At 40.4% G+C, this 13,317-nt stretch overlaps 1 protein-coding gene across 10 annotated transcripts in view; it reads right to left on the bottom strand.

Annotated features, from left to right (window-relative positions):
* LOC122540026 (protein TANC2) overlaps positions 1-13,317 on the bottom strand; it is a 1,063,581-nt gene that overhangs the window by 981,010 nt on the left and 69,254 nt on the right. For 8 of the 10 annotated variants that reach the window (XM_043675319.1, XM_043675327.1, XM_043675321.1 and 5 more), the window contains exon 2: positions 7,807-7,832. The exons of the other annotated variants lie outside the window; for them this stretch is intronic. The gene's annotated coding sequence lies outside the window, so the exon portion shown is untranslated. The remainder of the gene's footprint in view (positions 1-7,806; positions 7,833-13,317) is intronic. 10 annotated transcript variants of the gene reach the window in all.

Raw genomic sequence — 13,317 nt, 5'->3', positions numbered from 1 at the left:
GTACAGGAGTTGGGAGGTCATGTTGCGGCTGTACAGGACATTGGTTAGGCCATGGTTGGAATATTACATGCAAATCTGGTCTCCTTCCTATCGCAAAGATGTTGTGAAACGTGAAAGGATTCAGAAAGGATTTACAAGGATGTTGCCAGGGTTGGAGGATTTGAGCGATAGAGAGAGGCTGGGCAGGCTGGGGCTGTTTTCCACAGAGCGTCGGAGGTTGAGGGGTGACCTTATAGAGGTTTACAAAATTATGAGGGGCACGGATAGGATAAATAGACAAAGTCTTTTCCCTAGGGTCAGGGAGTCCAGAACTAGAGGGCATAGGTTTAGGGTGAGAGGAGAAAGATAAAAGAGACATACGGGGCAACTTTTTCATGCAGAGGGTGGAACGGGTATGGAATGAGCTGCCAGACGAAGTGGTGGAGGCTGGTACAAGTGCAACATTTAAAAGGCATTTGGATGGATATATGAATAGGAAGGGTTTGGAGGGATATAGACTGGGTGCTGGCAGGTGGGACTAGATTGGATTGGGATATCTGGTCGGCATGGAAGGGTTGAACCGAAGGGTCTGTTTCTACGCTGTACATCTCTGACTCTATCGCGCAAAACTGGTACTGAATAACTCAAGTTAGGTGAGCCCACTTCATGGCTGAAAGGATTCTTAGGAGCTTTTTACTCATTCATTGTGGACATTAAAAATTAAGAGTTAGGCACGTGAGAACTGCAAACAGAACTGCTTTATTTATCACCTCCAAAGCCCAGATGAGAAAGAACAGACAATCTTCTGGACCCAAGACAGACAGAGCTGTACTGCCTAATTACTCCACAAAGCAACTGACCCAGTATTTTTTCATAGTTTGTATTCTATTTATTAATCCTTCTTTTAAGACTGTCTTTTAAGACTTTTGGAAAATGTAAATGGTGATCATGATATTAGACAATGAATACTTAACACTAATCAAAACAAATGGATTAGGTAAGTTTGCGTGCAACAGTTTAATTGAACCAAAATTAATGCTGATTTTTTTCCCCCTAGAATAATACTAATTTTCCATGCAACAGCAAGTTACAATTACAGAATGGGCGAACATCTGTACTGACTCTTTCCAAGCAACCCTAATTTGTAATTCTAAAAGAATTAGATTTTCAATCACATAAATATCATGGCGAGGCCACTTACAAATGGTGTAATTACAATAGAATGCTGCCAAAAGTCTAGCATTAACAACTTGACATTGTCTCAAAGAGCACTCAACTAATCTTGACATCATAATCAATACCAAGGCCAAGCCAAGCTAACAAATTTATAATACTCAACTGCCCTTTGATCACTATAACACAAAGAAAACTTGCTGCATTACAATAGGCAGTGTATGGAACGCTGATCACAAATGTAAAGAAGTTCCACTTTAATAAAAATAAGTTAATTTATACGATGCTGTTTCAAAGTAAAGACATTCACTCAACATCACAGGCTACACACAAAAGAAAAATCCATATTTAGAATCTCAGGCGAGGTGCTCTTTTTCAATGTTTGAAAGGTCTCCCATTAATTGTCAGGTACGTGCACATCAGGAAATCTCATTTGCACGAACTACTGCCCAATAATTTAAACAATGCAGATTTAATCACTGCCACAATAATACAAACTGCTATGCTTGAATCTCACAATTCAAGTCACATAAATCGGTCACGTTATTGCAGCTGTCATTTCTCTCACTCATGGCTACACTGAATCTGGCTGGGAACCTTACCTCCATAACAATTAAATCTATCTATTTAGGCAACTCCTTAACTAGGCTGTTCATTTTTTGAGAAGGTTAAGTTTTGGATTTTTAATGCAGATGCATTTTCAATACTACTATAGGATGTATATAGCAATCATTCATTATCAGTTAATGTTGACTGAACAGTTAGCAAAATAGCATTGCTTTATATTTAAATCTTATGTACTTGGTATGACTATAACCACAAATAAATGTTAACATTAGAATCTCTACAATTCTAAGGATCTTACTGAATGCCGGAGCAGGCTCAAAGGGCTAGACAACCTATACCTGCTCCTATTTCTTATGTTATGTTCTTGTTATAACATTATTATGCTATATTATGTACTTCTGATATATATTAACTCTCAGCCTGCAGGACTGTAGCGATAAAACTAAGAATTCCAAATGATTAATTGCTATGTACCAACTCACATTGTATTTCAAGATAGGTAGATAAAGTTTTGTTTAAATACTTTTTCCAATTTTGTATTAATTGTATAAGTTTTTAAATAATTGCAGAAAACTATCTTCAGATATCTTGTGTTAATTAACAAATCAGAACACATCAAAAGTAAATTGAAAAAAGCTGTTCCGTAATCTCTGCAGTACTTGAAATTTAAGAATCCATCCATTTTCTACTTCATATTTGAATTCAACTACCTTGCCGTGAGCATTTTAGAATTCACTTATTCTGAAGGCCTTGAAGAAGAAATAACCTTAATTGTGTGTCAATTTGCTTCAATCAGCAATACCTTCACCCAGTAGAAAGTGAGGACCGAACATGGTGGGAGATTAGAATCGAACAGTATGGTGCTGGAAAAGCACGGCCAGTCTGGCAGCATTGGAGGAGCAGGAGAATCAAGCAGAAGCCCTTCATCTGTACAGATGGTTTCCCTTAATTGATTGACTTGATTCATGGTTATTACATATACAGAGATACAGTGAATAGTGCTGTTTTGCATACTTTATGGGAATAGCGAGAACCAAATGGCAATATCTCAGAATAAAGAGGTTTAAGACAAATTAAGTGAAAGTTTTTCTTTCAGAAGGTAGTGAATCTGTGAAACTATCTTCTGCAGAGGGCTGTCGAGGCTGGATTAAGTGTTTCTAAGGCAGAGATATTCAGATTTTTGAAAAGTAAGGGAATGAAAGGTTATGGGGATAAGTCAGGAAATTAGAGTAGAGGATGATCAGATCAATACAATTTCACTGAATAGCAGGACCGACTTAATGGACTAAATTACATATACTTCTCCGATATTTTATCAAAAATTGTTAAGTTGCAGGACACTGCAGTATTTGAGTACATAAAATTAGAGATCATCAACTAACTAATGAGAAAATTACACATTTGTTGCAAACTTTGATGAGACACTAAACAAGACAATATTTGCCTGTTACAAATATTCAAGTGAAAAAACGCCGCCATGGAAATTCAAAAACATGCAAATACCATACCAGTTGTTGCAAGCTACGCTTGTCAAATCAACTAGATAAATTTTTGCTTGTTGAATCCTGAATGGAAATTAGCTTCAATGGTTGCCTACCTTACAAAATCATTCGGATGTCATAAGAAACCCAAGGATTTAATTAGATGGAATATAAATGTATATTGAATAACTGTTTGAAATACCATTTATTTCTCTGCATATAAACTATTTCCATGAAAACATCAAAGAAAAGGTCTTTTTTTTCCCCCACTATGTTTGCAGAATGACACGTTCATTCCATCAACCTCTGCTGGGATTTGAACTTCGAAGTCAAATCCCAATGTCCTGAGTACACCAAATGCGAACTGCTGAAAACAAAAAAAAGTGTTGTTCTCAGCTTAACAGAATTTGTCCAATGACGACATCTTCTGGCATCACTGTGCAATAGTTTTAAACTGTTTAAGCATGAACAAATTCTATTTCCTTATTTTGTAACTTTACAGTGCATACTTATTATAATTGAAAAACGGCATGCAAGTTGGATGCCTCATCAGAACCTTTAAAATTAAAGCACTATATGTCATTCTAATGGCTACTAAAACCAAGTAATTGCCCTTGGGAATCAGGGAGAAAACATTCAAATCAGTTAGAGACATACCGAGCAGGAAGAAAGATGGTTCCTGTTGCTGAAGTTCAAATCATCTCTGTTAAGACATTGCTTCAGGAATTTCTTAAAAGTAGTATTCTAGACCCAACCACCATCAGCTGCTTCATCACGAACACAGGAGTTAGCAATTTAGATCCTCAAGCTTGCTCCATCATTTAGTATGATCACAGCTGATCTCATTTCAGTGTCGAGAATGAGGTGCTGAATAAGTACAGCAGGCCAGGCAGCGTCCGAGGAGCGGGAGAAACATTTCGGGCATAAGCCCTTCATCAGGAATTTCAGTCTCAACATCGCTTTCCAGCCAACTCCCCACAACCCTTTAGTGCTTAATTACTAGTTAAAAATCTATGCTTTCAATTTTATTCAGTGTCCATTACACTTTGAGGTAATGAATTCCAGAAATTCACAATCCTTTGGAGAGAAGTAATTCCTCATCTCAGTTTTAGATCTGCAACTCCTTAGCCTAAATCTATGACCACTTGTTCTAGATTGTCCCACAAGGGAAAGCATCTGCACGATTTACTTTATCAATCCCCTTTAGTATCTGAGATACCTCAATTAGATGTCCTCTCATTCTTTTCAACTCCCAAGAGTATAGGTCTAAGCTGCACAATAAATTCCTCTTAAGACAGCCTTGCATCACTGGAATTAATCTAGTGACCTTCTTTGAACTGTCTCCAAAACAATTGCACCTTTCCTCAAACAAGGGGTCCAAACCTATACTTAGTACTCCAGATTCAACTTCACCAATAGTGTACAATTGCAACCACCCTTCCTTACTTTTATACTCCAAATTACCTTCCATAAGGTCAGAAGTGAGAGTGAGAATGTTCGCTTGTAACTGGATAATTTTCAACACCATTCACAACTCCTCAGACACTGAAGCAATTCTTAGAAACATAGAAAGTAGAATTAGGCCATTCAGCTCTTCACACCTGTTCCACCATTCAATATGATCACAGTTAATCATCCAAATCAGGACCCTGTTCTCAGTTTCTCCCCATACCCTTTGATTCTTTTAGCCCCTCCTTCTCAAAAACAGCATGGTGGCTCATTGGTTAGCACTGCTGCTTCACAGCACTTGGCTCGATTCCAACCTCAGGTGACCATCTGTCAAGTTTGCACATTCTCCCTGTGTCTGCATGGGTTTCCTCCAGATGCTCTGGCTTACCCCCACAGTCCAAACATGTGCAGGTTAGATGAACTGGCCATGCTAAATTGCCCATAGTGTTCAGGATTGTGTAGGCTAGGTGCATTAGTCAGGCGAAACGTAAAGCAATAGGGTCTGGGTAAGATACTCTTCGGAGGATCGGTGTGGACTTGTTGGGCCTAATGGCCTGTTTCCACACTGTAGGGATTCTATGATTCAATGTTCTGGCCTCAATTGCTTCCAATGGCAGAGAATTTCACAGGCTCACTACTCTCTGGGTTAAGAAATTTCTAAATGGGAATTCTGGACTACCTTATCAGGAATATTAATTTAGCATTTATCCAGTCCTGTTAAAACTTTCTACGTCGCTCTCATTCTTCTAAACTCCAGTGAACAGTGTTAACTGATCCAATATCTCTTCATACACAAGTCTTGCCATCCCAGGAAGAAGACTGGTATACTTTTGTTGCATTCACCCCACATCTTTCTTCAGATAAAAAAAAGAGATAACAAGTGCACAAGGCCCTGAACAAGTTTAGCAAGACATCAGTGCTCCTGTACTCAAATCTTCAATTATGAAGGTAAACATACCACTTGTATTCTTCACTGCCTGCTGCACCTGTGCACTTACTTTCAGCTACTGGGATGCAAGGACACCCAAGACTTGCTGCATCTAGCCCTTTCCCAATCTATCACCATTCAGGTAATAATCGGCCTTCCTATTTTTGCTACCAAAATGAATAAACTCATTTATTCATGGTACACTTTTATCTGACATGCATTTGCCCATTTGCTCATCTTGTTCAATTCACTGTTAAGTATGTCTACATCCTCCTCACAGTTGACATTCCCAACCAACTTTGGGTCATCTGCAAACTTGCATATGTTACATTTATTCCCTCATTTAAATCATTATCAGACAGTGAATAGCAGGGCTACAAGCATTGATCACTTCAGTACCCAACCACTCTGTGCCACTTGGAAAAAGACCAGTTTATTCATGTTGACTGTCTGCCAAATCAGTTCTTGATCCTCCAATCCCATGCATTTTAAGTTTACATGCTAATCTTTTATGTAACATCTAATCGAAAGCATTTTTCAAGTCCAAATAAACACTATCCACTGGCTCCTCCTTACCTACTCTATTGGTCACATACTCGAAAACTTCCACAACTTTGTCAAGCATAATCTCCCTTTCATAAATCCATGATGACTGTGTCTGATTTTGTCACTGTTTTCCAAGTGTGTTATCCTCAAATCTTTTGTTGTGAGCTCTAGCACTTTCCCCTCTACTAACGTTAGGCAAACTGGCCTTGCATTCCAATTTCTTTCTTTTTTTTTTAAAAATAGGGGGTTACATTAGCTTCCAATCAATAGAGTCTACAGAATCCTGAAAGATGACCACCAATAATCCCTTATTTCCCCAGCCACTTCCTTAAATATTCTGGAGATTACAGATTATTTGAGCCCTGGAGATTTATCCGCCTTTAACCCCAATCTCCCCAACACGGTTTCCTTCCCAATTCTAATTTCCTTCAGTTCCTCCCTCTCATTAAACCCGGCATTCCCCAACACTTTTGGGATTGTGTCAACAGAATCATTGTATGTATTTAAGCAGTACACCTTCTCTTTGATCCACATTATAACTTCCCCTGAGTGTGAAGGACTTAATTTATTTTCACTAATCTTTTTCTCTTTACATAAATATAGAAGCTTTTACAATCAGTTTTATGCTGACTCTCATACCCTATTTCTTCTTTCTTAATCAACCCCTTTGTTTTCCTTTGCTGAAATGTAAACTGCTCCCAAATGTCAATCCTACTGCTGCTTTTTTTGGCCAGTTTGTATGCCACTTCCTTAGATCTAATACTATTCCTAATTTCCTTTGTTGGCCATGGGCAGACCATTTTCACTTTGTTATGTTTTTGTGCCAGACAGGAAAGAACAATTTCTGCAGTTCCTCCATGCACTCTTTAGTGGGCAGCACGGTGGCACAGTGGTTAGCACTGCTGCCTCACAGCGCCAGAGACCCGGGTTCAATTCCCGCCTCAGGCGACTGTGTGGAGTTTGCACGTTCTCCCCGTGTCTGCGTGGGTTTCCTCCGGGTGCTCCGGTAAATGTAGGGTTATGGGTGGGTTTCGCTACGGCGGGTCGGTGTGGACTTGTTGGGCCGAAGGGCCTGTTTCCACACTGTAATGTAATCTAATCTAATCTTAAACATTTGTCATTGCTAATTCATCATCATCATCCATTTAAGTAACGGTCCAAATTTATCAGAGCCAACTCACACCTCTGACCACACCTCATTTAGATTCAGGACCTTAGTCTCAGAATCAACTATATCACTTTCCACCTTAAAGAATTCTATCAGATTATGGCTACTCTTTTCCAATGGGCCATCCTTTCTCATTGCACCATATTCAGTCTAAGATGGCCTGAACTCTAGTTAGTTCCTCAATATATTGAGCCAGAAAATCATCCTGAACTCCACCTTTACAGCAGTGGCAACGATTTGATTTGCTCAATCTACACATCGATTGAAGTTAATATCCATGCAAAGCAACAATTGGTCGACATTCAGGCTGGGGCTGCTAAATGCCAAACGATGACCATGTCCAGAAAGAAATTCTAACCATCCTTCCCTGATATTCAATCACATAACTTTGACCGAATTCCCCTATTGACATTTTGGTGGTAATCACTAACCAGAATTTAAACTGGATCTGCCATATAAATACTAAAACCCCAAAAGCAAGTCAGAAGTTGGAAATTCTGCAACAAGTAACTTACCAAACTCCCCAAAGCTTGTCCACCACCTGTAACATAAGAGGAGCAAGATGACATACTTTCCAACTGTTTTGGATTAGTGCAACTACAACAACAATCATTCTAGCCATCTTTAATATTCACTCCTTCACTACCAATGCAAAGTGGCAGCAGTGTGTACAAAGTAAAATGAAATGCAGCAACTCACCAAGGCTCTATCAGCATTACCTTCGAAACTCACGACCTCTAGCATTTTGGACATCAAGAGTTTAAGGTGCATGGGACCACCGCCTGTAATTTCTCCTCCAAGCCACTCATCACGCTGACTTACAACTATATAACCATGCTTTAAGTGTGTGCGGAGCAAATTTCTGGCATTCCATATTTAACACTACTGTGGATGTATCGATACTACATGAACTTCAGTGGGTCAATACAGCAGCTTACAACCATCTTAAGGGCAATTAGGGAAGAGAAACAAGTGCTAGCCTTGCTAGCAATGCCCACAACCCATGAAAGAATAAGAAATTAATAATTTGAAGAATTGTCTTAATTAATAAAGAAAGACATCATAATTCATAAGAACTACAATCAACTGATTTATTTAAATCTACTGTGCAAAATCTTGTGGTGGAGTGGGCACCACTTGATAGCCAAGGAAGGTGCATTTATAATGCAGCTAAAAGGTTGAACATCAACATGCAAATCTGCCCAATCATACCGTGGCCAACAGTACAACAGAGGAGATTCTTTTCCATCACCTGGCTGACCAGGACGATTAGACCTCTATCACTATGCACAGTTTCAAACTATAATTTATACATGCAAACGTGCATGTTGCTACAGTAACTTGGGCACCAAGTGAACCATAGCACCATTTGTGCATCAGTAAATAACCGTTGGAACAAACTTTTGAGAAAGAGCCCTCAAAGCTACATGTTTTAATTCTGCATGTCTTCAATTTTGCCCTCCAGTATACCACCTATTTTTATTGGCAGATTATTGGTGACTAACTTCAGATGCCTGGGCCTCAACTTCTCAATACATTCTCTGAACCTCCCAGCCTCTTTACTCCTTAAAACCAACCTCTCTAATGAGACTTTTAATAATCGAATTCAATATTACTATGTAGCACAGATTCAGATTTTGTCTACTATCACAAGCAATTTGGGATGTATTACGTTAAGTGTTATGTCAATCCAAATGGTTGTACATGTAACAGTTTTCGCTCTGGTGTGCCAGATGACTTAAACGGAAAAATGTGCAACAAAAAAAATGCATTGCTACGTTTGGTTCTTGTTCTACAACAGTTGTAATGGTGCAGAATCTGTTTCAGGAAACACGCAACTGTGACACAATAAGGATGCAATCTTCCCCAACCTTCCTTTCACTGTACCGTGAATCAAATGGGTCATGGAACATGAAGGAGCAAGGGAATCTGCCTCTTGGCTGGACAGGTTTCTGCATATAGTGACATGGAAGGGAATAGGAATTAACTAATATATTTTAAGAGCTATTCTCTCAGATTTACAAAAGGTAGAGTTAAATGAATGTTACATTAATAGCGCATTTTGTCCATTTTCTCTTTCTCACTTACAGCTGATGTAAATCCACACAAACAGCTATAATTTCAGGTGGCTAAATCAGATAATTGTATCAGCAGGAGGTTGTAGTTGCAAATTGGAGACTGAGTCAATTTGTTCCACAATCTGTTCTGGGTAACCACGTTTGCACACTGGAGAGTATTTAAATTTTCCATTCCTACATTAAGTAATTATTATTTGCCATGATTTCTGGTTGCTCTGCAGCTCCTTGGAACAGTGAAACAAAGGTTTGTTCGCATCAGGCATTCCACAAGATATCTGCATTTTGTTAATCTAACTTGGCTTTCCGAGGATGGTACTAAGTTATCCAACAACAATGTTTTTGAACAGCAAGATTGAGTTAACGCTGTGTTTTTGAGCAAAGTGTTTGCGTTTAGGTAATTTCTGAGTCTGCAGCTTGTTAAATGGGCAGAGATGGCTTTTAGTAGGATAATGTGCTCTTCCTGTCAGATGAGGGAGATCAGGGATAATTTGAAGGTTCTTGGAGACTGTGTGCAGGAAGCATGTTTGGTTGCAAATCCTATCAGATTGTTTGGAACTGTAGTTGGATGTAATGAGAGCAAAGGGGTGTGATGGATGCACTTTCACAGAAGGTAGAAAAACCACAAATAAAGTCAGATAGATGGTTGACTGATAGGAATCGCAGGAGAGGTATCCAGTTAGTGCAGGATTATCCTGTTCTATCCCCATCTCAAACAGGTATGCCGTTTTGGATACTGTAGAGGGGGATGACCTCTTAGGGGAATACAACACTAACAGCTAGGTTTATGGCACCATGACGAGCTCTACCATAATGAGGGTTATGTCAGGTTCCAAGTGATTGATTGTAATGGGTCTCTCTAGACGGGCCACAGATAGATTTCTGTAGCTGTGAGCGAGCTGAATGGCGTGTTGTCTCCCTGGTGTCAAGGATACCTCAGATGGTGCAGAATATAGAATATAGAAAAATACAGCGCAGTACAGGCCCTTTGGCCCTCGATGTTGCGCGATCCAAGCCAACCTAACCTATACTAGCCCACTATCCTCCATATGCCTATCCAATGCCCGCTTAAATGCCCATAAAGAGGGAGAGCCCACCACTGCTACTGGCAGGGCATTCCATGAACTGGAAAAATGTTCTCATGGTCAACCCTATCTAAACCCCTAATCATCTGGTACACCTCTATCAAGTCACCCCTAAACCTTCTTTTCTCCAATGAAAGCAGTCCCAAGTGCCTCAGCCTTTCCTCATACGATCTTCCTACCATACCAGGCAACATCCTGGTAAACCTCCTCCGCATCCGTTCCAGTGCCTCCACATCCTTCCTATAGTATGGCGACCAAAACTGCACACAATACTCCAGATGTGGTCACACCAGAGTCTTATATAATTGCAACATGACCTCCGGAACTCAATTCCTCTACCAATAAAAGCCAGTACGCCATATGCCTACTTCACAGCACTATTTACCTGGGTGGCAACTTTCAGAGATCTGTGTACATGGACACCAAGATCCCTCTGCTCATCCACACTACCAAGTATCCGACCATTAGCCCAGTACCCCAACTTTTTGTTATTCTTCCCAAAGTGAATCACCTCAACAATCAACAATGGATTCATGGTTATCATTAGCTTCTTAATTCTACTATATGCCATGACAGGAGTTGAACCCAGGTCCCTAGAATGTTATCTGAGTCTCTGCATTAACAGTTCAGTGATAATACCACTAGGCCATCACCTCCACCACAGGGGGAATAAATGCTTTCTTCCTACAACTGATCTCCTCTTATCAGTCATCATGATAAAGTACGATTAGCTAACCTTAATCTCACATCTTTGAACTGACTCTGAATTGAAGACTGTTTGTCTGCAGCGGGTAGACGTTCTTCAGGGTACCTGACTTTGGCATTGCATGTGGGCATTTTCCTGGGCACAAGGAGCTCGGATAAATGGCAGAAAGTGCATGTTTAGCGTCTTCTAAACAGTCCTGAGAAAAGACAATGAGGACATAAAAATCAAGGCCAATGGCTCTGCAATCTCCTCCCTTGCTTCTCAGAGAATCCTAGGATAAATGCCATCAGGCCCAGGGGACTTATCTATTTTCACCCTTTCCAGAATTTCCAACACTTCTTCCCTACATACCTCAAAGCCGTCCATTCTAATTGTGACTCAGTATTCACATCGGCAACAATACTGACGAAAAGTATTCATTCAGTGTCTCCCCAATCTCTTCAGCCTCCACACGCAACTTCCCACTACTATCCTTGACTGGACCTATTCCTACCCTAGTCATTCTTTTTTTTTTAAGATTAGATTAGATTTTATTCCTGACATACCTATAGAAAGCCTTTGGGTTTTCCCTAATCCTACCAACTAAGGACTTTTCATGTCCCCTCCTTGCTGCTCTTAGCTCTCTCTTCAGATCCTTCCTGGCTACCTTATAACGCTCAATCGCCCCAATTGAACCTTCACGCCTCATCTTTACATAGGCCACCCTCTTCCATTTAACAAGGGATTCCAATTCCTTATTAAACCACGGCTCCCTCACACGACCCTTTCCTCCCTGCCTGACGGGTACATACTTATCAAGGACACTCAATAGTTGCTCCTTGAACAAGCTCCACATGTCAATTGTGCCCATGCCTTGAAGCCTACTTTTCCAAGCCATGCATCCCAAGTCGTGCCTCACCGCAACATAATTTCCCTGCCCCCAGCTATAACTCTTGCCCTGCAGTGCACACTTATCCCTCTCCATCTCCAATATTCTGAAAGGGAAGAGTGGCCCGTGTGTGTACAAGAAAATTTTCTGATTCAGTATGTGGATGTACCTACAAGAGGTGTAAAACTTGATCTACTCCTGGGAAGTAAGGCAGGGCAGATGACTGAGGTGTTAGTGGGGGAGCACTTTGGGGCCAGTGACCATAATCTATTAAATTTAAAATAGTGATGGAAAAGGATAGACCAGATCTAAAAGTTGAAGTTCTAAATTGGAAAAAGGCCAATTTTGACAGTATTAGGCAAGAACTTTAAAAAGCTGATTGGGGGCAGATGTTTAGCAGGTAAAGGGACGGCTGCAAAATGGGATAAAATGAGATAACGAGAATCCAGAGAAAGTATATTCCTGTTAGGGTGAAAGGAAAGGCTGGTAGGTACAGGGAATGCTCAATGACTAAAGAAATTGAGGGTTTGGTTAAGAAAATGAAGGCAGCATGTGTCAGGTATAGGCAGGATAGATCAAGTGAATCCTTAGAAGAGTATAAAGGCAGGAGGAGTTTACTGAAGGAAATCAGGAGGGCAAAAAGGGGACATGAGATAGCTTAGGCAAATAGAATTGAGGAGAATCCAAAGGGTTTTTACAAATATATTAAGGACAAGAGGAGAACTAGGGAGAGAATAGGGCTCCTCAAAGATTAGCAAGGTGACCTTTGTGTGGAGCCGCAGAATATGGGGGAGATACTAAACGAGTATTTTGCATCAGTATTTACTGTGGAAAATGATATGAAAGATATAGAATGTAAGAAAATAGATGGCGACATCTTGCAAAATGCCCATATTACAGAGGAAGAAGTGCTGGATGCCTTGACATGCATAGAGGTGGATAGATCCCCAGGACCTGATCAGGTGTACCCGAGAACTCTGTGGGAAGCTAGAGAAGTGATTGCTGGGCCTCTTGCCGAGATATTTGTATCATCAATAGTCACAGGTGAGGTGCCGGAAGACTGGAGGTTGGCTAACGTGGTGCCACTGTTTAAGAAGGGAGGTAAGGACAAGCCAGGGAACTATAGACTAGTGAGCCTGACATCGGTGGTGGGCAAGTTGTTGGATGGAATCCTCAGGGACCAGATGTACATGTATTTGGAAAGGCAAGGACTGTCAACATGGCTTTGTGCATGGGAAATCACGTCTCACAAACTTGATTGAGTTTTTTGAAGAAGTAACAAAGAAGATTGA

The sequence above is a fragment of the Chiloscyllium plagiosum genome, chromosome 33 (assembly GCF_004010195.1).
Source record: "Chiloscyllium plagiosum isolate BGI_BamShark_2017 chromosome 33, ASM401019v2, whole genome shotgun sequence".
In the NCBI taxonomy this organism is placed as follows: Eukaryota; Metazoa; Chordata; class Chondrichthyes; order Orectolobiformes; family Hemiscylliidae; genus Chiloscyllium; species Chiloscyllium plagiosum.
Note: the sequence above shows the minus strand (reverse complement) of the source record. Positions and strands in the feature narration are given on the sequence as shown.